General features: G+C 40.9%; 1 protein-coding gene and 1 long non-coding RNA gene across 4 annotated transcripts in view; one reads left to right on the top strand and one right to left on the bottom strand.

Moving 5' to 3' along the window:
- Positions 1 to 2,261: 2,261 nt before the first annotated feature.
- On the bottom strand, positions 2,262 to 12,228 carry LOC309598265. The gene is made up of 3 exons (XR_014230018.1): positions 11,647 to 12,228; positions 5,211 to 5,330; positions 2,262 to 2,576 (listed from the first exon to the last, which is right to left on the bottom strand). It is a non-coding gene; the product is annotated as an uncharacterized lncRNA (long non-coding RNA).
- A 234-nt stretch (positions 12,229 to 12,462) lies between these two features.
- PAFAH1B1 (platelet activating factor acetylhydrolase 1b regulatory subunit 1) overlaps positions 12,463 to 26,995 on the top strand; it is a 38,674-nt gene continuing 24,141 nt past the window's right edge. For 2 of the 3 annotated variants that reach the window (XM_082328378.1, XM_082328376.1), the window contains exon 1: positions 12,463 to 12,627. The gene's annotated coding sequence lies outside the window, so the exon portion shown is untranslated. Of the gene's footprint in view, positions 12,628 to 12,831; positions 12,874 to 26,995 lie in introns of those variants that run through there. The other variant, XM_082328377.1, reaches the window with a different exon arrangement.

The following is a 26,995-nucleotide window of genomic DNA, read 5'->3' on the forward strand; positions in this document are numbered from 1 at the left end:
TTGCAAGCTGCTCCTGCAGCGCAGCATCCCTCCCCTTTGCAATCACCGTGCCAGACGCCTTTCAGGTCACACCAGTGCTCTCTTGGAAAGCAGGGACAAAAAGGCATTGCGGTACGTTTGGCTCGTAGTGTACCTGCTGACTTGTCTGCACGTCCATCGTCTCCCATGTAGTATTGGTAGCTGCTCCTGCCAACAGCCTCTGGTCACTACCGGACTACGGAGCCCTCGCTGCTCACAGTTTACATGAGAGAGGCTCCTGCTTGCTTATTTGACCCCATTTCTCCATTCTGGCTTTACAGCCACATGTAACTTCACTTTGCTCCCCTTTATGTCTCACAGCTCACATAAACACTGGACTACTCAGATTAAAAAGAAACCTCCAGTGATTTTAGCTGACTTTCAGTTTCAGGTGTCTAAATGTCAGGCTACAAGAGGCTCTCTCGTGCTCCCTGACTTTGTACCAGAGCTTGAACTACCAAGTTACTAGATAACAGCTCATTGGCACAGAGCTCCTTCCAACGCATTCAGCTGGCTCAGCTCTTTCCCATCTGAGAGTGCTTCCCATTTTTCTGACTGGCGATGCATCCCATCAGCAAGGACCCACATTATTTTTTAATCTTCAACTGGTAAAAGGCTGCTGGACAAGGATGATTGTCATTTCCAAGCGTGACATTTAGCACTGCTGGCGTTTATTTTGCCCATTTTAGGTGTCAGTGGAATACTTGTTGCTGTTTGCTAACAGGTTTTGAAGACTTCCAGCTGTGGACAAGGCTGATGGAAATTGTGGGGCAAGGGATTTATTACAAAACCGCAGCATTTGGAGTTATCTTAGTAAAGGATATGGCCCTCTTTCTGTTATTCAGCTGCCACTGCTAATATCGATCCAAATTGGAGCTGAGTGCTGCTGAGTCCCTGCAACTTGCAAAAGCCAGGGAGTTGTTCCTTCGTGCCTTGCCAGTGCCCCCTTGGCTCTTCTTCAGTGCTCACAGCAGTCGCGTCTTGGTTCTGATACCCACGGCTGATAGTAGCCTGTGAGCAACTATATTTTAGTTCCCTGCAAAAGGTTGTTTTTCTTTAACTGGCCTGGCAGTCCAAGAATAGCTCTGTGCACTCTAATACATACAGTATTGTAAGTAATGACAGATAATGCTATCAAGGTCTTTTCCTAGAATATAGGGATTAACTCACCTCATTAAAATGTACACATTCTGCATAGCATAATGCGGTACTACTGCAGGACAACTATTTAAGCCAGCGAAAAGATACCAGGTTCTGTGAGAAGTAGGATGATCCCTAGCTGTCCTCTTACTTCCCCATATTCAGATTTTTATAATCTTTTTAGATTAGTACAGCGATATCATAGCGCTAAGCACTTTTAAAAACCTAAAATAGACTACATTAGCTTAAATTTCTAGGTAGTAAAGAAACTTGAGAGAAGAGAAACATAATTAACTTGGAGCATGGAAGGATTCCCTTGTGGGAAAAACACCCTGAACTAAAAAAGGTAGTTTGTACAAAGTACCTAACAGTGAACCTAGGGAATCTGGCGGGTTATGCACTCTGAAGACTGAGGTCTTAGGTCGAAAGGTTTTTGTTTTATTTTCCCTTGAACATTTGTTCTTAGACATTTAAAACTTATCTGATTTCTTTGGATATCGAAATGTAATCATCACAATTTTCAGTGCTTGTTTCTTTTCTTTCAAGAAAATGAAAATAAAAGCCGTGTTGCTGGAAGTGCCTACAGGTATTTCTCTACATTCAAAGAACGCTTCTGAAAGCTGTGCTAGCACGTGGAGCCCACTCCTGCTCACATTAAAATAAAAGGTGAAAGTATCCTGAGCATCAGTAGATGGAGAAGGTAGGAGATGGAGAAAGCAGAAGTCCGTACAAGAAGATCAGACCCTCCAAAAAACAAACCACTTTTCTCAAATGATTCATTTTTTTCCTCAAAACTTACTTTTTCATTTCAACTTACTAAAGTAACTCTTAGCAGTTTCTGGGCTGCTTAATTTCTTTCTGCTTCTGCAACAGCCTCTGTGACAAACGGCAATTGCTTATGTATTTGCTTCAGAATCAAGCTTTTAGACTGGCATTTATCAGCTGTGTAAATGCCTGTTCCTACAGATGTGTAGGTGGCTACAGAAAGGTGAATTTCACACAATTGACTGTTGATCTACTACAGATGAAAATTTTAAAGTCCAGACTGCCATACTAGTTATTACTGTCTTACCATAATTCAATTTATTTTTAACAGCCTTACCTAACTTAATTATTTTCGCATAATATGTCAACCAGTTGTCATTCTCCCCCAACACTGTTTGTTTGTGTTTGTTTGTTTGTTTGTTTGTTTAAATTATGGTTACATTGCCAACTTAAAACAGAACAAAAGATATTTCTTTCAGCTGTGTTACATACCATTGGCCTGATTAATTCTAAGTCCTAAGAAATAAGAGTCCTAGGAAATATTGCTATGGGAAGAAACAACTTTGCAAGCCCAGACTTCTCATTTATGCGATTTTCAGTCTCTTGCTCACTGGTCAGGATCTTCGGCTGGTTCACATCCTTCTGAACAAATCCTTAAAAGAGGCAAATTGTTTGTTTGTTTGTTTGTTTTTGAACAATTCCAGAGTAGCTCTATAAATACAACCTTTCGGAAGATTACTACAGATTAGATGTGTTATATTTTATATCAATAAATCTTCTGCTTTATCAGTATGCCATAAATCTTAGGAGATACTTTGTATTGTCTTGTACCACAAAATGACAAAAATGTTCTAATCTCGTATATCCTTCACAGAGCCTGCTTAATAATGAAAAAGCTGCCATACAAGATAAAGAAGCGAATACAGATAACACAATGAAGCCTGAAAATGGGGACAGAGAAAACTCTCCAGGCCAAATGGAAATCTGCTGGGATTCTGTAAATGAACCAAAGAGGAGTTCATTCCCATTTTTTTCAAGAATTAGTAAATCAGGCTCAATTAGAAACTCTTCTCAATTCCAAACAAGAATTGTCATTATTTATTAACACAATTTCTAACCAAGGATGTCACTACGCATTAAAATGGTAAGAAAGTGAACCTCGCAACTGTAATTTTCATCATTCCCGCCTCACATCTTGTTCCCAGTTAAAGTGCTATATCATTACTGGATAAGCTAGAAAGAGTACTGATGTAAAATAAAGGGTGAACACTCTGAAAATCATGTCCTGTCATCTGCTGAGACCACTCTGTCCTATGTCTCTTTCGGTCATATAATAATTTATTGAATTATGAAACCATTCAATAAAACATTCTGTTACCTAACTATGATCTTATTTTAGTGCGGCTCTAACTGAAACCAATGGAGTTTTTGCCTGCAAAATGTTATGTCATGGTTGGATGCTAATTTTTTGCCTTCAGGTAATGTTCTACTCCCTTTTTTCATAGAGAGCTCTTAAAACCATAGAACTCAGTCTTCATCATTTTTTTAGGTAACACACATTACTTTAATGAAATTTGCTTAGAGTTTCCTATTTGGAATGAAAACAGAAAATACAGTAGAGAGTCAAGGACAATTCATCCTTTCCAAAGCATTTTTAATTAAGTGCACTTTCTAACCTGGGCAAAAAAGGTCACATCCTGAAATGTATCTTTTTTTTAATGATATATATAAACATAATAAGGTCACTGAGGGCACTAAGTTATGCTTAGAACAAATAATGGAAGTATACCAAAGGTCTGAGAAAGCACTTCAGCCAGTAGCGTGTGAATGCACATTAACTTTCTGCTCTAAACATTCCAGACCAGTGAGATGATTAATTCTGTCACAGTCACCTACAGCTTTAACACTGGTTTTGAAAGAGATTTTTTCCAATACTTGTTAAAATTATTTTTGTGGTGACATTTATTGAAGCATAAATATAAACAAACTTCATAAACCTGAATTAATAATGCTGGCATTTTGGATTTTTTACATGCATTCAAAAGAGGTTAAGTGATTTGCCCAAAAGGAGAGGAGTTATTGAGAGAACAAAGCACAGGACAACATCACAGTGTATCAGTGTTAATAATTTGTAACTTTTCCAAAAATGAACCGATGTTCCTTCTTTCTACCATTTTCCTCGCTATTCAGAATTACAGTTTCAGCCAGAAGGGATTAACTAAAGAAATATAGGTATTCGTGTACTACAGAATGAATCATTTTACTGCTTCTGTCATTTACAGTTGTCAAGGCTGAACTTCCACATGAGCAGTAGTGCAGCATCCCAACAGTAACAGCAAGCGCTCTGCCCCACCCGGGCTTCTTTTTGTGGATTTGCTGTCTGACAAAAGTTTTAAATCTCAGAGTTTTTCTTCCATTTACAATTTTCAGTACATTTACTAGAAAATACCTACTACGACAGGCGATGTCTCTAAGTGGTCCTTCCTCACAACCCATTTTTAGATAACATAATATTAATTATAACTGTTCTCCAGAGGAAAAACAGTGGTAAAAAAGCAAGCTAAGGTTACTGTTTCCTTATGAGAGATGCTATGAAGAACAGCCAAATTCCACTGAAGTATTTAATTACTGGCTAGCATAATACTGAATCACGGCCCAACGAACAAGTATAATTGCATTCAGAAAGTTTCATTTTAAGAATGTGTCAAACATATAATTTGATTAGGGCGTGTGAGTATCTGTGCATGGGTTGTTCATGGGACATTCTTATGTATGTGAATCATAAGACATGAGCCACCTACCTCCTGGTAGTAGGGAAGCCGCAATATTCCTTCCTATTAGAAAGACACCTGGGCCATCTTTTTAAAAGTTGACAGCAGTCTCAGCACACATCTGTTTTAACTCCTAAGCTTTCTAGTTAGACCAATAACATTCATCGTGTTACTGAGAAACAATAGTTACGAAATTTCTATTCTAAAAGAGAATTTGGATTTTCTGGTAATAGTTAATATTCTAAAATTTAAAAAAATGAAGCATCAGTATGGCATTTACAATTCTGAATAGCTCTGTTTTTTGTAAAATGTTGCTGATTTTACTGGGGGACTGGAATGCCAGTTTATTAAAGTTTGAAACAGGTTTATTAGTTAGATAGATTGTACTTTAGGAAAAGAGCATTAATTTTGCCTGTAAGAGGTAAGTATTTCTGTTCAGGATTATATTTTTGTTTAGAAGACACGTAAGATTAAAAATCGTCTTTCAAGTAGCTACTGACGAGGCTTCCTGCATACCTTAGCCTGCACGTTATAAATCTCCTCTGTTAGCTTGGTCGTAACTTCAGCTGCAAAGTCCATCATCCTTCTGGGGAAGCAGCAACTCACTCCTCAAGTCAGCTCAGCTCACTCTTGCACCTGGCGAGAGCAGTGAGATGTCATGTCAGCAAGGCATGCAACGACTACAAAGGCAGTAACTGTTGATAAATGTCCTTTAGGACAGCCGCAAGTTACAGTTCCTATACAGCTTCTTCCATTTCCCACATCCATAATGGAAATGACGTTATGAAGAACACCTTTCTCTAATTTTCATGGATCAACTAGATAAAGATACTTGTACTGTTAAAACTGTGTTTAGAACGCTGCAGTGTCCTTGGGGCAGAGGCCATACCCTATTGTTTTACAATATCTTGAGCAACAGATTTCTGCTGTAAAAGCAGAACTTTAAAGAGCTTCTGGTGATTCTGCAATAACAAACTAACACGTATGGCTGAAAATGATTCAGAGGAAAGAAACTCTTAACTTAGAAGCAAATTCCAGATTTCTATGTATGCTAGATAAACAATATAATTATAAAAGCATGAAAAATAACACGAGGACAACTTTTAATATTAGGCTGAGTGCAATGAAACTACCCTTTGCTGTATGATGATCATATAAAATGCAAATAATGTCATTTAGCATTGCCGGCAGTGCTTTATTATTTCAAGTGAAAAGAAATATAGTGAAAGGAATTTAGAAGGGGGTGGATAGTGTCAGCAGTAACAACATACGTGATTACACATTACTATAATTAGCAATGGAATTTAAAGAATTAAAAAAGCAACACATTTGCTTTGTTTTTAACTATGCTTTTGACTTAGCAGCAGTTCCATTAATACACTTGGCGGAAGAGTTTACCTCAGGCTTTTTTAAAATATCAACCCATTAGAAGGAGAAATGCTGTGACCAAAGGTAAACGCTTCCATACAAAAAGGGCCCTAAAAACCCTCCAGAAGGCAGTTTAATCCAAATCTGGGATAACTATGGATTAAGAATACATTGATGTTAGTTTGTGCTCCCCTCTTTTAATACTACTACCTCATGCTAACACGCTTTGGACTATTTTCCCCAACCCTTATACTGACCAACTCTTATAGCTGCTTTTTTTACTTTGATACCCAAATTTGTGAAGCAACCTTTCATCGCGACTCCTAACAATCTGTATACTTAGTGTATTTTATTTCATTCTGGAGTGTGATTTCTAAAGGTTACAGGTGTGAACGAAAAAGTGATGCTGAGGCACAACAAAGGCTCGCACTTAGAGCACCTCAAACTTTGCTTAATTGCAGTTGCAACATGCTTAGAAACATATCTGTAAGACCGATGAATGATTTATCTGATCTGAAATATCTGCATGCGCATTTGCAGCAGCTTTCTATGCAAATCAGGTACTTATGCGCACAAATTATTCCAGTTAGCTCCGGGAGTCTATGATGACCTAATCTGCATGCTCAGCTGTAGGACGCCTCTAGACGAGCATGAAAACTCTGTGCATCTTTTGCATGCAAAAGTGCATGCCCAATTAGATTGGAAGGCGGATCTTTTATTATCCCTGCATTGCTTTACTGTACTTTTAATTGGAATGTACATGTTCCTGGCCCTCACTTTAACTCATAAGAACATTTTGAAGACATAAGGAATAACGTGCTGAAAATATTAAATACAAATTTAAAAAATAAGTTATTCATCCTTTGAATAAGTGTAATTCTCATATAAATTTTAAAAACTTGGAAACAGAAAACATCTTCTTGTATGGCAATAAATACCTGCAATTAGTACGCTTATGTTAAAAACTTTGTCAAGGTTGTTATAGGCACAGCATCACAAAAAAGGATACTTTTAATATCTCACTGTATGGGGACAGAGGAGGTGGAATGTGAGGCCCCGCCGACACTGATTATACCCTCACTAAAACGCAAAATAGCCAGCAGATAAATTGTGACCTCACAAGTGAGCCAGGCTTACAGCTGTCAGACAAAGCTCTACTTCAAAGGTGAGCAATAAAGTTTATGTAAGGTCCTCTGTCAGGGTACAGCCAGTAAAACCAAAACTGATAAGCTGATGAAATGCTACTTGTACCTGGACTTTCGTCCTTTGGCTCTAGGAAAAGTAGTTGCTGGGCTAACACGGGAGTTAAAAGAAGGACCCATGTGAAAATAATATCCATAGAAACACAGACTATTGAATCAAGGTATAGAAAGACAACATCGTCACCGTTAGTAGCATAAACAATTTATAACCTATGCACGATGACCAGTTAAGTTGAGATATAGACATGTGAACTTCTAGTAGTAAAAATGGAAGGCTTGCTGAAAATTTCATCACTTCACTTTCTTTATAATAAATTTGAAAGGGGGTTAACTTCAGTAAAAAATTCTCTTGTGAAGGGTGAAGACTTTGCGCAAGGCCAAGGTTCTCAATACTGAAGCACATTAGAGACCGGATTGGTTTATCTTCTCTTCTTTTTAATGCTATTAAGAAGGTCGGGTAGAGAGGGACAGAGTTACAGATTGCCCTCTCCCTTCTGTTGATAATTTATAGGGAAGGCCACAGGAGTACTGGAAGTAGGATTTCTAAAATCTGAATATACATTAAAATGGAATCTGAACGCTTTTGTGCTATGTTTTGCATTGGGAACACATTTTCCTGCACATAAGTATTTTCTCTCTGTTTTGGTTGCAAAATTAATAATTTTTTCAACATCTTTAAGTTAAACCCCAAGTGATGTTAAAATTAAAAAATATGCAATGGCAGAAACTTTTGCATGAACCTCCCTCTATGAAAACAATAAAGTGGACAATTTTGCCGTTTGAGAGGCAAGTCCTGCTTGAGCCACAGAGAAGTCACTATCCAGTAGTGAACAAAAAGATGAGAAAATTCTCACTTCTTGTGATTTACTCCAAGGACAGGGTTAATGACACAGGTAGACATGCCCATTGACTCATTAAATTGAACAGCAAGACACAGCTAGAAGTTAATTTTCCTAGGTGCTTAGGCACCTAGTTACGACAGTATTTGTGTCACCAGAATTTATTCCCAACCTAAAACGGAGTCAATCTTTCAGTTCAAATCTGTGGAGCCATTTTCGTACAACTTTTTATCTTTCAAAGCTCTGTAGTTGTGACAGCTTGTAGCTTTTGTAGGTCAGGCACCGAGATGGACTTGCAACATGTAAATTAGTTGATTGCAGTGGTACAGTCGCTACGGATGTTTTGCTACACAAATATGTAGACACATAGAATATTAATGACAACTTTCATTCATAGGCAGCATAGGAATGATCAATGAATGAGGTTTTCAGTGCTTAGCAGAAACCTTTTAGCGAGGTTTGATGTAACATTTTGAAATACGTAATCTCCGGTGTAGTAGATACAGCTGTGTGTGCCACCCCACATGGGAAAAATACACCGAAGGAGCCTGGCTCACTCTGAAGCGTGGCTGTGCAAGTTGTAAACATTGACTTTAGGAATATCCCGAAGAAAAATTTGAAGTTGGAATCAGAAGGAGCTACGCAATTTGGATCTGCACGTCCCCGCGGCAGCGGAGGGTATGTGTTTTCTACTATCAAGGTACACTGTGGCAATCAAGGAGACTATCAAGAGAAATGGGCGCTGAGACTCCTCGTAGTTCAGCCGTGCTGGGAGCTGGGATTTTTTTTTCTATCCCAGTATCAAGCAATGATATTACAAGGAAAGCCAGTTGTAAAAGGAGAATAAAATATCTGTGTCATAAAAGCGTTGGGAAAATTCATTAATCTCTTTGAAATGGATTTAATTTCTTGGGTAGGTGCTAATTATCACTTGAGTATGCACCCCAAAATGCTTGATATATTAGAATTCTGAGAATGTCAAAGCACTTTTGCCTGCTTTGCAAACAAACTGAAATAAAGGTAATTTTGGCATACCATTTTAAAGTCTTATCCTAAATTTCAGTCCCTGTTTCTGCAGATGTCCTGCTCACTGCTTGCAGTTAACATAATGGGCACTTCTACAGAATTACAGATTGGCCGGCCTGATCCCGGCTCCTGGGAAGGTTACGGAGCCGACCCTCCAGAAGGCCAAGTTCAGGCACAAGAAACAAGAAGATGACTGGGAGCAGCCAGCACTGATTGACCAAGGGCAGACTGTGCTCAACGCGCCCAACCAGCCTGATATTCTGCAGTGCGATGACCGGCTCTACGGACAAGGGGAGAGCTGTGGATGTTGTTTACTTTGACTTCAGCGAGGCTTTTGACGTGGTCTCCCAGTATCATGACAGCCAAACTGGTGAGATACAGACTAGACAGGTAGACTGTATGGCTGGGGGAAAAATGGCTGAACCATCGGGCTCAAAGGCTTGCAATCAGCAGTTCAAAGTCGCTGGATTTCAGGGTGTGAGCTACACGCACAATGATATAACTGAGAACATGCTTATGGGTAATTAACCTGAATGTGAAAAGGGCTCATATCCTTTACTAACAGCAGGAGTGGAAGGCTCTAAGCTGCTTGCAGGCCTGCCCATTTATAATCAGCACATTAAAAAACAAACGAGCCAATGACTGTATGCCTCCTAAGAGATAAGAAAATGTACTTAACATGTTTAAAAATTAGAAGTATAATTGCCAGAGAACAATTTAAGAGGCTAAAATCAACCAATGGCTAACACCCCCTAGGATTTAGAATGTGGGGAGTAATAATCTTCATTTGGACACATTATTTTCCTGTATACCTGAGTGGCACGAAGGATCACGCCGATTTGCAGTTTTGATCCTGTGTGTTTCTCATGTTGACAGGTCTATGAAATACCACTGACATGTGCCTCACGTGGGAACCGGGAATGTTACCTCTGAAGTGCTATGGCCAGTGGTCAGCAGAGAAATTTAGAAATACGGGGTGGAAAAAAAACCCCAACAGTATGGCCAGATCTAATCCCCTTTTTTGGAAAGTATCTGAACACTTCCTTGAAATGTTGGTACAGGATACTGACACATGCTGCTCTGTTTTGATTGTTTTTCATTAACAAAAGGATCAGAGTCACACTGCATTGTCTCCTCATTGGAAATTTGGCCTACTGACTTATCCAACTGTTTATCTCATCATTAGTTATATTAATCAGTATATTGAATCTGAACTACTCTATACTTTTAGTCCATTTTGAATGTCACCGGTGTATTTGGGAATGTCTGTGATATCATCATCTCTGGGTGTAAACTGTAAGAAATTTTCAAGGCTTAAATGGATCTAAAACTTGTAATCTAGTCAATTAAAAAAAAAAACAAACTTAAATGCAGGTTCATACCCAAAATTTGTCCTGGATGCATTTGCAGTTTTGCATTGTGTTCTGGGTTTAAATAGCCCTCTCTTGCCTACTGCTATATAAAATAACAACATAAACAAAAGAGAAAGTGACTGACCATAAGCCATAGCACAACAGCGAAGCTGACAGAGAGCCCTGTCAAGTGCCCTCAGTACATAAACAGAGATTCATTACATAAATTTTAGGTGTTAGTAATCTCAGTTGCTACTTACAATAGAAACAGATAAAACCATACAGCTTTTGATTATGAAATTTTCAGTGTCCCTTGAAGTTTCTTCAAGTTTTTGCTATACGGATAACTTTACATGTGCAATGACTTATTTCCTCAAATCAGCATTTCAGAAAACTTTATGGCCCATGCTAAATGTTGTATTATGCTGTTACGCCTGCCAACATTAGAGGTGACTTTGGTCACCGGTCTTTGATAGTGACACATGTAACTGTTTCCTGTAACAGCAGGGCTCTTTCTGTTCTGCATCTGGATTTACTGCGATTAAGCAGTTATACTGCTTGGGTCCACTGCCAGCTCATCTCTGGCGTTTGCCTAACAGAATACTTTGCAACGCACCTGGGTAAGGACTGCTGCCACTGACACTCAAACCATTGATGAGCATAAGGATTGCAAAATCAAAAACTGAGGGGAGAATTTGGCTTCTGATGTACACCGCTGCTTGACTACGTCAAATGGCAATTGAGGGAGGCGGCAGCCCGTTTCTCCAGGACTCTGTACTCTCTTCTGTCAGTCACTTCTTGTGAGCACGTGGATTAAATTATCAGTGGCCTATGCCTCAGTTTACCACTAGGAACACTGATATATTAGACCAAGGATATTTTGAGATTTAACTAAGCAGGGTTCGTAGAAGATTATGGGAACATTCTATTCCAAGCGTAAAGCATGATTTTTTTCATACTGGTACTCTGAATGTGCACTAGCAAGTTATACAGGGACACGCCAAGTTCCTGGATCTCCAGACATGCAGAGGTAACGGTCACAAATGATGTGCATGCTTCTTTGAAACCTGGGAACTCTAGGTCTGTGGGACAAGGTTACTCACTAAAAATAGTGCTTTCTCAGGAGCAGATTCCACACAAGCCAGAACACGCCATAGCAGTGTACCTGTGCAGCGAGGCCAGATGCAACGGCCCACAGAAAGGAGCAGCAGAACTCTGCTTTAAGACTATTCTTGGCAGTTGCACCAGTTTGGTTAGAACAAAGCCAGCATCGGCTCCTTCGCGGCTATCCGGAGCGAGGAGCTGTGCCACGCTGCGTCACCGGGCCCCGTCTCACTGTTCTCTCCCGTCGCTTTGCACAGCACCGATGCAGATTATGGCGTGTTTCACGTCGTGCAAGCACTGGTGGTGCGGACAGCCTGAGAAGAGAAGCTTGGAGAACCAAGCTACACTGTACAGATAAATGGAAATAATATATATTTACTCTGCCTTTTTTCTCTTCCCAGCCCCTCCAGTGGTATTAAGTCTCTTCGCGGATATTTACAGCTTCTTTTTGACATCACTAAGGCAGCTTTACCACTAATTAAAGCACTGATGAACGGTGATGGGGGGGTGGGGGGTGACAGGGTAGCAGGTTGCCACAGCAGCCGGAGCGTGAGGAGCACGGGCGCCTGGGAAGGGACGCTTAGGAGGAGCTACAACGCCTGGTGCTGGAGGGGAAGGCCGAGCGGAGGCCGAGGGGAGCCGGGGGGAGGCCGGGGCCTGGGCCGGTGCGCCGGGCCCCGCCGCCGGTGCCGGGCCCTGCCCGCAGGCCGCAGCGGGGCGCGCGCGGGGCAGGCCGGGAGGCGGGCGCGCGCGGGGCAGGCCGGGACACGCGCCCTGCGCCTCAGCCCCCCAAGATGGCGGCCGGCGGCCGTCCCCGCCCCCGCCCCGCACATGCGCAGTGGCGCGGCGGGCCCCGCCGCTCCCTCCCTCCCTCCTGGCGGCCGGGGCGCCACTGACAGACCGCGGAGCGGAGCGGTGCGAGCGGCGAGAGCCTCCGGGACCCCCCCCGGACCCCCCTCCTCCGCGCCCCGCCCCGCCGCACCGGTGAATGGGAGAGGCGGGCGGCGCCGGCCCCACAGAGCAGAGCGAAGCGGCGGCTCGGGTAAGGCCGGGGCCGCGCCTCCCCTCCCTCCCTGCCTGCTTCCCCTCCCCCGGCCGCCGTCGCCCCCCGCGGGAGGCTGTCCCGGCCGGCGGCGGGGCCCGGCGGGCCGTGCGGCCGGCTCGGCTCTCCGCTCCTCTCCTCTCTCTCCCCCCTCCTCTGCGCTCCGGCTCCCCGCCCTCCGCTCCCTCTCCTGCCCCCTCCCTCCTTCTCTCCAGCTCGCTCTCAAAATGGCGGCCGCGCCCGTTGGTGAGGAGGGAGCCGGGGAGGAGGCGGGGGAGGCAGGGCGACGGGGCGGGAGGGAGGGAGGCGAGGCGGGGGACGGTCCCCGCGCCCCGGCGCGGCGGGGTGGGGTGGGGGCCGCCGGGCGCGGTTCCCTCCCCTCTCCGCTGGCTCTTTCCCGGGCTCCAGCGCCGTCCTCGCTGCCGGTGACTTAGCAGGAAAACAGGGCGCGGGGGAGGAGTGGGCCAGACAAGGGAGCGGGGTGGGGTGAGGGGGAGAGGAGCCCCTGCGGTGGGCTCCGGCTCTCCCGGCCTCCGTGTCCTTCCCCCCCCGCTTAGGCCGCTTCATTTCTTCTGGTGACTTAGCAAGATACCGGGGAGGAGGCAATGGGCCAGGCGCAAATAATGATTAAAAAAAAAAAAAATAGTCTGGGCCGAGGAGTCTGGTGTGTGTGTGCCGGAGAGGATGCCGAGCATCCCTTCCCCGCAGTCCTCCTGGAGGGTTTCCCCCTCCTCTCCTCTCCCCCGTCCTCTCCGAGGGCAAGGCAGGCGTTTGTCAGGAGATGGCCCAGATCTCCAGAGTCGGCCGCAGCACGGAAAACAAAACGAGAATTGATAATACAGGGGGGAAGGAGTAGGTATTTTAAGAATTTGTTTCACATCCACCCCGTTTTCCTGCAGTGCTGTAGCAGGGAAAACATTGATAGGAGGTGGCTCAGACCTTCAGAACCAGCTGCAGTAAAAACGGGGGAGGGAGGTCTAATCTCTCCTTCTTGGGGTCATATCGCTGCCTGGTTGTCTACAGTCACACAGACTTTGCTTGAAAACCTTTTAGTAGCAATCGAGTTTGCTAAAATGCTCTATTTATTGCTATTCTTGAGTTTTTGTTTCGGTAGGAGGTTATGTGCAGGCAGGGCTTTTGATGGAAGTTGGGGGGTGGGAGTGGTGCCTCCCTTAAAAAGTTTAGGGTTTACTCAGTTCTGTGGATGTGAGATTTTTTTGGTTGGTTGGTTGGTTAAGGTGGATGCAATTAAACCTGACCTTTAATACCAATAATAATGTGACACCTTCCATTTCTTTGCCATAGTATCACTGGTAAAATTTCCTTGCTGATAGTGCTGCAGCAGAGGGCTTGGTTGTTGCAGGTCAAGTCAATTCATAATGAATTACCTAACCAGGGGATGGTGGAAGGTTAATCTCAGCTATATTAAAAATCTTTAATAAACGCTATTTTACTGTGAATAAATATTTGGCCATACTGACCTGGGTGAATTATGTATTTACGTAGAGATTCTTTTAAGTGTATATTCCTATGACAGTATTGTTTATATAGTATTAGAAATGGGGGTTAAAGAACCTATGTTCAGTGATGATAATTTTGTAAATGATTGTGCAGCATTTGGCTGGTTTTCGGAAGAGGGAGGGTCTGCTATCAAAATGTTATTTGCCCTTAGAGTAATTTTGTTAAATAGGAAAATTATGTTGGGGAGCTAAACAAAGAAAATATTTTTAAACAGAAAGATTTATTGCAAATTTCTAGCTTGTTCTCAGGGATCTCATTTTTGTGTGTTTCTTTTGATATTACCATGTTTATGGATGCTGTGTGCAGCCATTGAGCAGAGAAGAGACTGGGTGGAGTAAGGAGGCAAAGCTGCGAAATGGCTAGATTACCCTTTCATAGCTTTTTTTTTTTTTTCCCCCTTTGCTTGCGTTTTGCTGGGGTGGAGGAATACTAATTGCCGTAACAATGAAGTCTCTTCTTTAGGGAAGAATCTAATGGTGCAGGAACCTTCTGAAATGAAACAAATCTCACATTCTGTTTTGAGGCTTATTTTTCTGCAGGGTGGATCTTGATTTGTCTGACAGTGAGAAGTGACCAGTCACTGTTGCAAAGCCAGAATTTTTTTGTCTGATAACCATTTCAATGTATCGACTTAGATATTCACTTGTTGAATTTATTTTATTTACACTTTAGATAATTCTTGTAATTTTTGTGTGGGTATTTTACAGACGAGATTCTCTCAAATGTAGAGAACCCCCTGTATTGTTGCTTAGTGCTATTATTTGTTCATATAACTTCTTGGTTAGAGTGGGTTATGGGTGGACACGCAAGAAAAGGCAATCCCTGCTTTCTCTGGTGCCCACAGTAGAGTAACTCCTATTAGTATACAGACTTAATTGCATTACCCTTCTTCATGTGCCATGTTCATATAAAATAACATCTCAAGATTTTGGAAGCCCTTTTGAACAATATGGCTCTGTAAGAGCGTTACTGTGCCACTCGGGTACTGCTGCGTCGTGGGGGTAATACTGCTGCTTAAAGTTGTGTCGGAAAGGCGTTAGAACAAAGGATTTGGGGAGTACAATAGGGATCAGATGAAGCACCTAGGAAGGGCTGCTTGTAGAAGTGCTCTCCCGTTCCAGATGTGGCTCATGGCATTCCCACCTGAATTTGGTGTTGATCAGAGCAAGTACAACACTGAACATGAATGATTCCGAAGCGGGCTGAGGTTTTGCTTTTTCTTGGGTCTGTCTCAGTTCTGGAGTCTGGTTTTTGATGGTAGATGGCCACAGATGAAACCGCGTTTGGTTTTAATTAGCGCAAAATTAAATTAAAGGGTAGCGGCTTTTTTAGAAGATGTAGTTCATTCACTTAGAGTAGATGTTGCAGGATTCAATGGATGTGTTCACTAAATGCCTGTGTCTAAAAATGAATCCAGGCTAAGAGCAACGACGAATCCAATGAAACACTTGCCTCTTTATAACTTTGGTTGGTTTTTGTCCTTGAAATGATGGCAGTTACCTTCTGTGCAGGAGTAACTTGTTAATTTCTGTTCTACAAAAGAAAAAGGCATTAATACTTACCTTTATGACTGTATGCAAGGTCTGTCTTGTGTGTATTGCTGACTCTTCTGCCTCTACTGTTTCCTATGCTCCACCCAGCCTTGAGTGCTCAGTTCGTATTCTTTGTCTGCTCTCAACTTTTTTGTCTATCCAGCTTGCTATCGATGGGACAGCTATTGAATTAACATCTGTTGACTGTCTTGCCCAACGCCCCAACCTTGTCTTTCTCCAAGAACTCTGTAACCAATTTCCATCAGTGCTAATTATAATGTGTTTGTACCCTCTTGTAAAATGCTCTGGGCAAACAATAGCTGGAAAACCCCTGCCTCTCTCTAGCTCAGAAATATACCCTGTACGTTTGTTACAAAGTTGATTTACAACCCTCTGTAGCTGCTTCTGGTATTCATGAACTAGAGCGGTTGGACTTACCGTAGTAGGAAGGAGAGCAGCTTTTGAACAGTTTTGTTTTGGTCAGCTTTCCCCTACTTTTGTGAACTTCAGGCCTGTTTTCTAAACTAAAGGTGAAGACTGTGGGAGGGCTGCTGAAATGTCCGTGGAGTGAGCACTGACATACTTGTCAGCCTGAAAATAAGAACTGCGTAGCCCTAAATTTAGGAAATCAAGAGGGCAATAAAAATCAGTAATTGTTATTAATAAATAATAATTTCAGATTTCGTATAGGGTGTGGAGGAGTTTCCAGCCTATAACATGTAATTTCTGATAGCAATTGAAGATATTACTCAAGTATCAGAGCCATGTGTGTTAATCAAAATGGTTCTGGGTTTCTTCTGTGAGGCTTACTGTAGAGAAGTAGTAAGTTTTATGTACTGTCTATACGTGCGGATCTGTTAATGAAGTTACAACTGGTCTCCTCTTTCTCCTTTTTATAAGAGCTTAAATATCATTGGCAGAACAACCTGAAAATGTATTCAGTTGATTAAGCCTTGCCTGGGTTGAATGGCTTTCTCAGGAACTACTTTATTACTGACACAAGGGGAATGGGCCTCCTAATGTGGCTTTTGGGTGTTGTGAGCATAGGTGTTTATTAATGGGTGATGTTGCTTTGTCTTTTGATCTGCCTGACAGAGTAGGTTACACCTCAATTTAAGTGTTTAAAAATAGGCATTTACACTAAGACATAATCCTGAACATGTTGAAAACTAGTTTTCAAGTACCTCAAGTTATTTCTTCAGAATTCTTACTATAAATGCTGTCCAAGATAGCAGGAGTGCTCACGTGTTCATCTTCTGCATGGAAGGCCTGTGCCGTTACCGAAGAAGCAGGGGTGTGATTTGAGCTGGAGCTTTATTATGTCAGCTTCATTGTGGTGCCCTTAGCTTAGGTTGGGTTAAATATCTGCTTTTCTTGTATTACAGTTATTTTAGAATAATGCTTTTCCTCATTCCTACCATGTTTTGAGACCTACTGATGAATATTACATATTCGAAACATCTGAAAGAACCATGTTTTTTATCTGATCAATAATTTAGTTCTAGTTTTAACCTGGTGAACTTGCTAGGTACTGCAGGTTAGCCCCAACAAACGCGTATATCTAACTTGCATCTTATCTTAGTTGTTTAAAGAAGGGCCTTTTCTTCTTAATACTCATTGAGGCAGGACTTGAATGAGGTGATGCTTGTCTCATTCAGCATGTTTAAAAGCTCATTTTTTTCTTTTTTCTTTTTTTTTTTTTTTTTAACCTCATGCTTTTTCTTTAGGGGATTAGATAGGTGTGAGTTAGGCTGTCTTGCTTTTAGTTCACTGTCATGGAAGCTACCTATCATAGCTCTTCATGCTGGCATGTACTGTTAAGGAAATTTCAAAGAAAAATGTTACTTACAAAGGAAGTGTACGCGGTGATCCATTTCATCAGTACTATAAACATACCGTCCTTCAAAGCACATCATGTGTGCACAGCATTGTCATACTAAGCAGTATCAAGTGCACTGGTGCATGTGTAACTATAAAAAAAATCAACATTATGAATGCAAAGTGCTTGTTAGTTAATGCAGTTAGATGTACTTTTGCCTTTTGCTCCTTATTGGTGCTGCTTCTGAGAGAGCCCAGCAGTTTGACTTGGCTGCTTATGGACTTTTGCATAAGGATCGTGACTAAATGAATGTAATAAATGCATCTTTGTGGTTGTGATTCCGTTGATTCTGGAAGGCTTACCTGATATTTTTAACCAGTAACTAGTTGCTGGAGTCTGGAAAAGGTATTTCCAGTTACGGGACAATCCATCGTGGTTGAGGTTTATAGGTGGTGCTGCAGCAAATGTCTGTCCTGTAATTTTCTCGGATCTGTTGTTAAATAGGTCCCTGTTGAGTGAGTTCGTAGATAGGCTTTTCTGAAGCACCTCTTGTCCTCCGCTGCTTGCTGGTGAGTCAGCTGGCATACCTCCTGTGAGGCAGGGCTAAAGGTAACAGGTTTTATGGCATGATGCCGTACTAGTTTACATCTGAGATAGCACAGTGGCCTTCATGATTGAGCCTGCATACGTTCCCTCTTGTATCAGTGTTAATTGTTCCTATTGTGCTCCACAAATCCTAAGTTCTTTTGGTTTGATTAGAGAAGGCTCTTTTCCCCCCTGCTCCTGCAGATTGCCTCTGCCTTGTTTTTCTGCACGGAGGTAGCTTAATGCTAAAGCAAAGGTGTTAAGTTTATCCTTCTTTAAGACTAGAGGAAAAGCAGTTAGAAACATCTAGCCTGTTTACCTGTAGATAAATGACTGTTTCTTCCATAAAGAAACAGTGTTGGCAGTTTGTCTTGTGCTTGATTCACCTGAAGAAAAAGATAGGATAAACAATTTGGTTTATTTAAATGCTAGTGTCTTTACAATCTATTAAGAGGATGATGTCATTAATGTGAGTGTGTATATGTATTTTGAAACAGATGGTGTCTATTAAATCAGTAATGGTAGAAGTTTTTGGTTCTCACTCAGCTGGATTTGTAGGCAGCAAGCACAAACTAGATTAGGGGAAGCTTAACAGAGGAGCTCCGACCCTAGTATTCATCCGCAGCAGACAGTGAGGATGGGGTTAAAGCTCTAACATCGTGCATGCCATTTTTGTAATAAAATCTTGTGAATAGCTAACACTACTCCAACAAACTTGGAATTTGTCTTTTTCACGGTTTTGTCACACTAATAAGGCTGGGGTAGGTACCAATGATAGATAATTTCCAGTACCGCAGCATATGAAAAATCACAAATTTATACATCAACAAAATGAGAACTGAGATGGTTGTGAATATGCTGGTCTGCTGCCTAGTGTCTGGTCTTTCTTGGCCCTGTTTTGTACTACCTGACATTGCTTCCCCATGGGAAGGGGTTTTCCACTTCAGCAGTGCAAGAAATAGTTCTGTGTTTTTCTTCTGCCCTCTTTTGGCTTAGATAAGGGACCTTCCTCCAGGGAGAGCAGTTGCTGTCTGCAGCGGGAGAGTTACTGCGTGTGCGAATAGATGGGAAGAAGGGATGCTGGTAAAGTTGGGAGGAGGAAGGCAGGTATTTCGCAGGGACTGGTTCCCACAACTTCACATCTGCTTTAGAGGCAGTAGTGTAGTAGGGCAAGATGGGTCATAAGAAAGATGAGACACCTTGTACAAGAACCCTGATTTCATTACTTTTGGTACCGGTATCATGAAAGATTAGACTCTGTTCCCTGTAACAGGATAAGATGTATGTATCACAATTATGATGTTCGGTTTTTTTGTTTTTTTTTTTTTCCCCTCTTGTCAAGTGAAGCCATTTTTGGTCAACAAGCTTTGAAAATGGCTAAAGGACTAAAGGAGTGTTGTCATGATTTGAAGAGTGGAAGTTCCGTCTGAATTTTTGTTTGGATTTCTTTGTGGTTTTGACCTTCTCCTGTTTCTAAAGCTTTAACATAGGTGTTCCTTCAAGTTTCCTTCCAAATGTTTTTCATATATAAATTTAATCAATTCACAATCACTTTTGTTAACATCACGTTTCCAATATAACAGGCAGCTTAATAATTGAAGTATTTACATTTGGATGTAGTCCTGTGACCTCCTTTACAGTTGTAAGTGTACTACTTAATTATTCAAGCTCGAAAAGGATGGGGGGAAGAACTGAAAAGAACAAAGTTCAGATCCAGTGCATGACTGCTGACCAACCGTGAGAAACTATTCTGAATACATGCACTCTTCTCTTGGTGGCTAAGAGAAAGTACCTTAAATGCAATGTTCTAGAATTGCTATTACAAAATGTTTATGTATTGTTTGAGCTAGCAAAAAGGATTTTGAAAAATGTCTTTTGCTGAAGTCATCCAGATAAACCATCATGTGCATTGCGCATTTCTCTGAACAAGTTTAGAGTAGCAGCTTGTAGTAGTTTAGCCCACTGTAACACTAACCCTCCTCCTCCCTTCTCCCTCTGTCCTCTTCTTCACACCCGCCGCCCCCATTTCACTAACCCCTGTCTGACCAGAAAGTCATTCAGGTTTCCAGTGAAGTTCAGTGAAAACCCAGTGGGGGTTAATATGAATTTAAAACTAATTTTCTGAAATAATTCCTTGCTATCATATCACTGTCGCAACATACTAAACAACAACATGGAGAGTTCTATGTCCAGAACTTTTTCACACATTTTAAAGGTTTCTTTTCTACTGCAGCCTGCTTTTTTTTCCCCCCAGTTTTTCATTTATTGGTAGTTAAATTTACCTGCGTTTTCACACAGAATGGAACAGGCAGGCTGTTTTCAGGATATTTTCACTTATTTTCTTCCAAAGTCTACACATAGACTACAAACTTGAGCTCTGGCCTGGAAGAAGTTTCAAGGCACTAAGATGGTATGTCGTGACTATGTGCTTGAGAGTTAACTGTATGTCGTGACTATGTGCTCTTCTCCTGAGAGTTAACTGTATCATGCTTGTACCAGAATGGCAAAACTGAAGTGATAGAGGGAGGATAAATGTCAAGATTGAATTAATTTAAAGACTTCTTTCCCCAAAAAATTTTCCTAGCAAATTTGGTCCAAATGTAACCAAAAGCCACATAGTGTTCATGCCTGGGAAGGTAACAAGACCAAAAATGTCTTTTGTTGTTTTACAGTCCTACAGGTAGGTAGTGACTGCCTGTCATCTGTTAAGTATTGACTATAATTTGAAATAATGCAGAAAAGTAGATGGACATACAAGTTTATTTCAAAATGCACATCTCTAATGAGGATAGAAATGCATTTATTTAGGGAACATGCGGTATAGAGTAGTTAACTTGCTCCTGGTTTATAGCCTCTTGATGACATTTCTTAGCTTTATTTTTTAGATGTAATTACAATCTGCATTCCAAGTCTTTGGAACATAGGCACTACATCTGATCTGCTATAGATTACTTTCTAGTTCCCCATGGATTTATTGTTGAATTATTTTCAGAAGTAAACTACAGTATCAGGTTTTCAGCAAAGTCAATTCAATTAACCTGTAAAAGTAGGTGAAATGGATAAGAAAACAGGCATAGGACTTTTTCAATTTTTTGTATTAAAAATAGATTTGCTTTGATAAACCTTTAACTGAACTGAAATGGAAAATATTTTTTGTACCATTGCAAAATGTGAACAAACACTGCACAAATGCTATATTATGTGTAACACTATATTGATATACTTGGCAAAGCATTTGTGTTTAAGACCTATGGGCATTTTAAGACTTCACTTAATTGTAGAATAAAAGGCTTACTAAACATGTGAATTAAAAATAAGGCTCAGAGTTGTAATTCAGATCAGATTTGCTTTTTGTTTTGTTTTTCCAAAATAAGATCGTTGGTGGAGCTCACTTTTTCATAATCCTTCAGCTGGCTTTACTGATGTAGGCCGAAAAGTGGAAAAAAGATTAGCCCAGCTCATAAATGAGTAGCTCCCTTGTATTCTTTGACTCATCCCTGCCGGCTTAGCAGGTGATGAATTCTAACCTTTTCTAGGATAAGGTGTGTTTGCCACACTGCAAGAACTGCGTGGCTGTTCTCCTGTGATTATACTGTATTTGGGCTTTTCTGCTGCAGCTGGGGGTGAGATGAAGGGGGGGGGGAAGGAACTGGATGTTTTATTTTACTTGTTAGCGTTTTTCTTTCCCATCAACAGATGGAGACAGATTTCTAAGAAACCTTTTCAGGTCATAGTAGTTATGCCCAAGAAATATGGATATTACTTCACTTTTAATTAGATTCTTATTTAAATGGCAGCTTCTATGGAATCTGTACAGTACACTTGTGGGAAGAGTTGTCCTATTCTGTGGCTTGAGTTTGATAAAGCAGCTTTTTGCTTACTGAGTTTAAAACAAAATCAGACCATTAAAAATTAGTCTAGATTGAAAGGAAATGTTGTTATATACCTGCTTATATAATCGCTAGAATTTAGCTGTATAATCTAGAGGTATGAGAGAACAATTGGTTTAATCTAGTTCTCACATAAAGGACCATAGCTCTAATTGCCTGCAAATACTCACAAATAACCACTTTGTTAAGTCCTCTTGTTAATATGTTATGAAACAAGATACACTGTTGAAAAACTTTGTAAGGATCTAATATGGCAGCCATGTAGCAAGTGACAATGCAACAAGAGTTTCTACCTTATTAGTGCATAAATGGTTTGTCTCAGCTTTAAAGACTGGTGGAACTTAATTCCGGTTTTATCAATTCAGTTAGTCCTTTGGTGGCTCTGGTCTCTGCTACCACTGCGTAAGTGGCTTGCCTTTCACTGGGGTTGAAAAATTACCTGAAGAGAGGAAGCTAGCCGAACTAGGATTTCAGCTACATTAACAAACTCGGAAGAAAACATAAGGAGTTTCCTTCCAGGTAAAACATCTTTTAAGAACAGCAGAATGCGGTAGAGAAACCGCTTGAAAGTTGGTAGCATGTAGCTGGACACTCAAGACTATTTTGAGTTTTACGTAGGTTGTTGGAATTCTAAATGATTGCAAATTAAGATGTAAATTTGAAGCTAAATGTGAGCGATCTAAACCTCTGTAATTGATTCCATAATGTGAACCCAATTGTGTGTCCCTTATGTTCATAACGGCTTATCTGCCTTTTTAACACCCGAGTACTTCGTATCAGGTGTGCCTAACCTGCCGATCTGAGAACGTGATCTCAGATTTTGTCTCCTTGAACGAAACGTTCTTGTAGAATGTTGTTATATACACGATTTTGTCATAATAAAACTCAACTACAAAACCATTTTTTTATAAGTATATTAGGATATTAGGATTCTGAAGAAAAAAACCCCAAATTTACTGTTCTTAAAGCACAGCCATGCACAGCTCTTTGATAAGTTTCAGAGTTGAAAGGTGTTGGTCTGTTCTGTGTCTGCTAATACATTTCCTCTGTAATTTATGCCATCTATCTCTTCCAATTTCAGATACAACGAGCTACATTTACGTGTTTAGTGTATGTAGCTTGTGTTTTTATGGGGAAGACTGTTTATGGAGCCTAAGCAACGGTCATTAAAACTGCAGAAATTTAATTTACTTATTTTTAAGTTCCTGGAGGAGCTATGAGCATGTGTGCCAAGATCTGCAATAACAGGTTGGTCAGCAGAGGTTGTTAGGTCGCTAGACAGCAGCTAGACAGCAGCAGGGTGAACTTGGGGTAGTGCTGATATATTTAACTGTTTGCTGCTATTGCTGATGTTGGGAACCAGGGAATGACGTAGAAACTGATTTTCTTGGTTTAACTCATAAAAAGTCAAAAATTAAGAGAGAAGATATAAGATATAGGAGGGATGAATGTGCTTGTTGGAATTACGGGAGATAGGAAAAGTACTTAAGAACGTATTAAGGCTGATTGACTTTTTTGTAGAAGCTAGTAAGCAAATGTTTCTGTAGGCTTGAGGACTTAAGTTACTGGAATGATAAAGATTTTGAGCCTGGAGTTCCAGTGGGTGAGACCGTCTTTCATCATAGTGCTGGTGAGGATTTTCTTGATGACGGGAGCCCTGGCTTAAGTAATCCAAGTAATTTAGGCCGTGAAAGAAGCCTGTAAAATTGCACTTCTGAAACTTTCAAAGGCCTTCTAATGAAATACATCTTTTTCTACGTTACTCTTTGCAGCTTTATTGAGGTGACTTTAAAAATGTGGTTAGAACCTACAAATGTCTGCAAGGAATGCTGGTTCAACATGAACTTGGAATAGTTTTCTGCTCTCTGTCTGCATGTTACTACTAGATATTTGTGTAGATTTTCTTAAACCTTATTGCTATGGTAGCAGAGCACTGTCAGTCAACAAGGCATTGATACAGATGGTTTTGCGTGTAGCATAGTCACTCACAGTGAAAGGAAAGCACTGATCCCAACGCATGCATGTTAGATTGGGTCTTGCTCGTGCTAGAGGCACGCGCAACTGAGTCTAGCAAAGCAAGCGGACGTCCAGAATGAAAGATGAGTTTGACAAACGTTATTTCCCATTTATGTATTTTGTTTACTGGGGTATATGTTGTTTCTAATAAACTATGTAATCATTTAACTTGCGAACTGCAATTTAGATGGATCATATCTCAATTGGGAGTGATTTTTACTATAACTTTTTCTGAAGAGCAGAAATGGGTATTGTTAGTCAGCTGAGTCATTTTGGTCATTTGTTTATGGTGTTGATCCATAAGCGGTATTTTTGACACACTCGAGAGGAGTAAAGGAAAGATAATGGAGAACCTTGAACTGATCTTGTTGATAAAATACTGAGGAAGTTGAGGTTGGTTGCAGTGGCACAGTTTGGTATCTCAGGATACATTTACGAAAATGCTTGGATTTGGAAGGGCTTCATAAGAACTTAATGTGAAACACCCTGTGGATGGCAACATTAGTGGAGAAATTATTAAGCTTGCGGTTGCGTGCTGGCAGCTGGTAAGCACCAAGTGCAGCTCCTTCCTACGGCGTGATTCCCATAAGGCAGTTTAAAGGACAAAAGCCCTCATTCTTTCTGGGATGCTAAATCCCTGACTGAACTAATACCTTGCAGGGACCGATGTAGCATCTTATTGAAGGTATAATTTATATCATGAGTTAATAACTAGTAGCTAATGGTTTCTTTGACCTCTGTATTTATGGCTTCAATTTTGTCAAGGTACGCTATATGTGTTACTTAGAAAGAGTTGAAGGGTAGCCTGCCACATACAGATAAAACCTTCCGATTAAAGCTGTAGCAGTGAATTATTACAATTGCTAAACAAAGTCATAACAGTAGTAAAGCAGAAGTAGGTGAAACAGAAAAAATAACAAAACTTTCATCCTGCTCTAAACTATTTGGATGAGCTGTGGTATCTATGGGTATCTATGCAGTAATTAGCAGCAGTAATCAGTAAGTCAAGGATTAAGTCCAGAAACTGTTTTAGTAGTTAAAACTAAGAAAGTAGGCTGGTTTTGATTTTAATAACTTCTGTCTTCAGGTGTGTTTGAGAGCTTCTGTTTAGTCTCATTGTAGCTTTGCAAAGTAGATGATCAGCTTGAAATAGATAAATGCTAAATGTCAAATTCAGGGCACAGTATCTTTATCAGAGATGTGTATTCAAACCAAATTTTAGTACTGTTTAGCATCCAGTGTACTCTGAGAAGCAAAAATGTAATGAACTCTGTAGGAATTTACAGACTAAATGTGATTATTTTTATGTGTACAGAATGAGCACTTTCAGGACTTTTAATTCCAGTAACTTTGCTCTTGCTTGATGCTAGTTTAGATAAATGAACAGGTATTTTTGGCAGGTTGAGACTAAGATGCTGAAGGGTTCATTTGATTCCATAATCTGTTTCTCAATTATATTTGGAGAATACTTACAATATTTGAATGTCTCCTGAAGCAAGTATGAACACCATCACAGAAATACCTACGAGCCAAGGCTTAGCATTTATTGGCGTGACGTATCATGAACTGAGAGGAATCCTGGCTATCTCTTGCCCAAGAGTGGGTTTTTTTTTCCTACCTCATTGCTTTGACTGTATCTGTTTAGCTGTTGTGCTTTGAATACCTACTGTATACTATATACCTACTACTATAGCTGTCTCAAAGAGCTAGCAAATATAGCTGAGCCTTTCATTTTTCTATTTGTGCATCTTATGAATGGTTAGCAGGCCTCTCGTTAAGTTGTTGTGAAGTTTTCCAGTAATCTAGGAAACACTTGAACCATACTGATAGACGTCGGTATAAGCACCTACTGTTTAAAGTCAGGAAGAAGAAACTGTCTTTTGAATTGTTCGGATGTCTTAGTCACCCTCAGGAGGAGGGTGGTTCCGACACAATATCAGATCTGTGATGTCCACTTCAAGCGTGAGGTTAGACTCAGCTGGGTGCCTTGGCACTCACCAGTTGTGAAAGGTATGTATTTAGTCACCATCAGGGTGGGACCATCTTTAAGTGCATGTCAGGCACAATCGCTGAGCCTCAAAGCGATTTCAATAGGAATAAATGTGTCCTCGTTGCAGTGTGGGTGAGTTTTGTGGCGAGCGCAGCTGGCTCCAGCACAAGGCTGTATGTGGTGAAGCTAAGGAATCTCTGAATCCCAGTTTAGGAAGGTGGGAGGCAACTCTTAGATAGGAGGAAACAGAGGGTCTTCCTTTATTTATTTATTTATTTATTTTTTAATTAAAATGAGAAAGTCAGAAGAACCCATACTGTGCTGTTTCCACCTTCCCTTACAAGGGAACCTGCTTTTCAGGTTTTTCTGCCCAATTTGTTGGTGTTTCTCAATAGTTCTGTATGCTTTAGAAGCTTTTGTAGGGGAAAAAATTCTGGCTTGTGATGATTCTTGGCTGTCTTTTTATTTATTTTTAAAAGATAATGCTTTAGTATGCCGCTCCAGTCCTACAGCACTTAAGGATTGAATTAGATCTTTTATCCTTACTGCTCAGACGTTTCTTCCAGCCTCAAATATAAAAGCTAATCTTTAGCTAAGTAGAGAAGTTAGCAGTTGAGATGAGATGGAGTTGTCTGTTGAGGATATGCCACTGTTAATGGAGCTGAGGAGAACGTTACATACAGTTTTCAAATGGTTTGTGTTGTTTCATAAAGGAGTAGCCTACCTAAACTGCGGTGGGGGATGTCTGGTTCTCCCACCAGGTACTTGCACGCTGTAGAAAACTGAGCAGATACTGTACTGCCAGGAGGAGTCAGAGGCAAACATTTGATGTGTCATGCCTGTTCCAGTGTTACGCGTTCGGCCAGGTCTAGCTCCCAGTTTTAAAATGCTTATAAAGACAGCTGATCTTGCTGAAAACACTTGTAGCCCACTTTTGTTGCGAGATTTGTACACGTGCAGAGGTTTGCTGCTCAGTGCTTCTGTACGTGCAGGCTATTGATATGGAATCAAATAG

This window comes from Platalea leucorodia (assembly GCF_965183815.1).
Source record: "Platalea leucorodia genome assembly, chromosome: 16".
NCBI classification, from domain to species: domain Eukaryota; kingdom Metazoa; phylum Chordata; class Aves; order Pelecaniformes; family Threskiornithidae; genus Platalea; species Platalea leucorodia.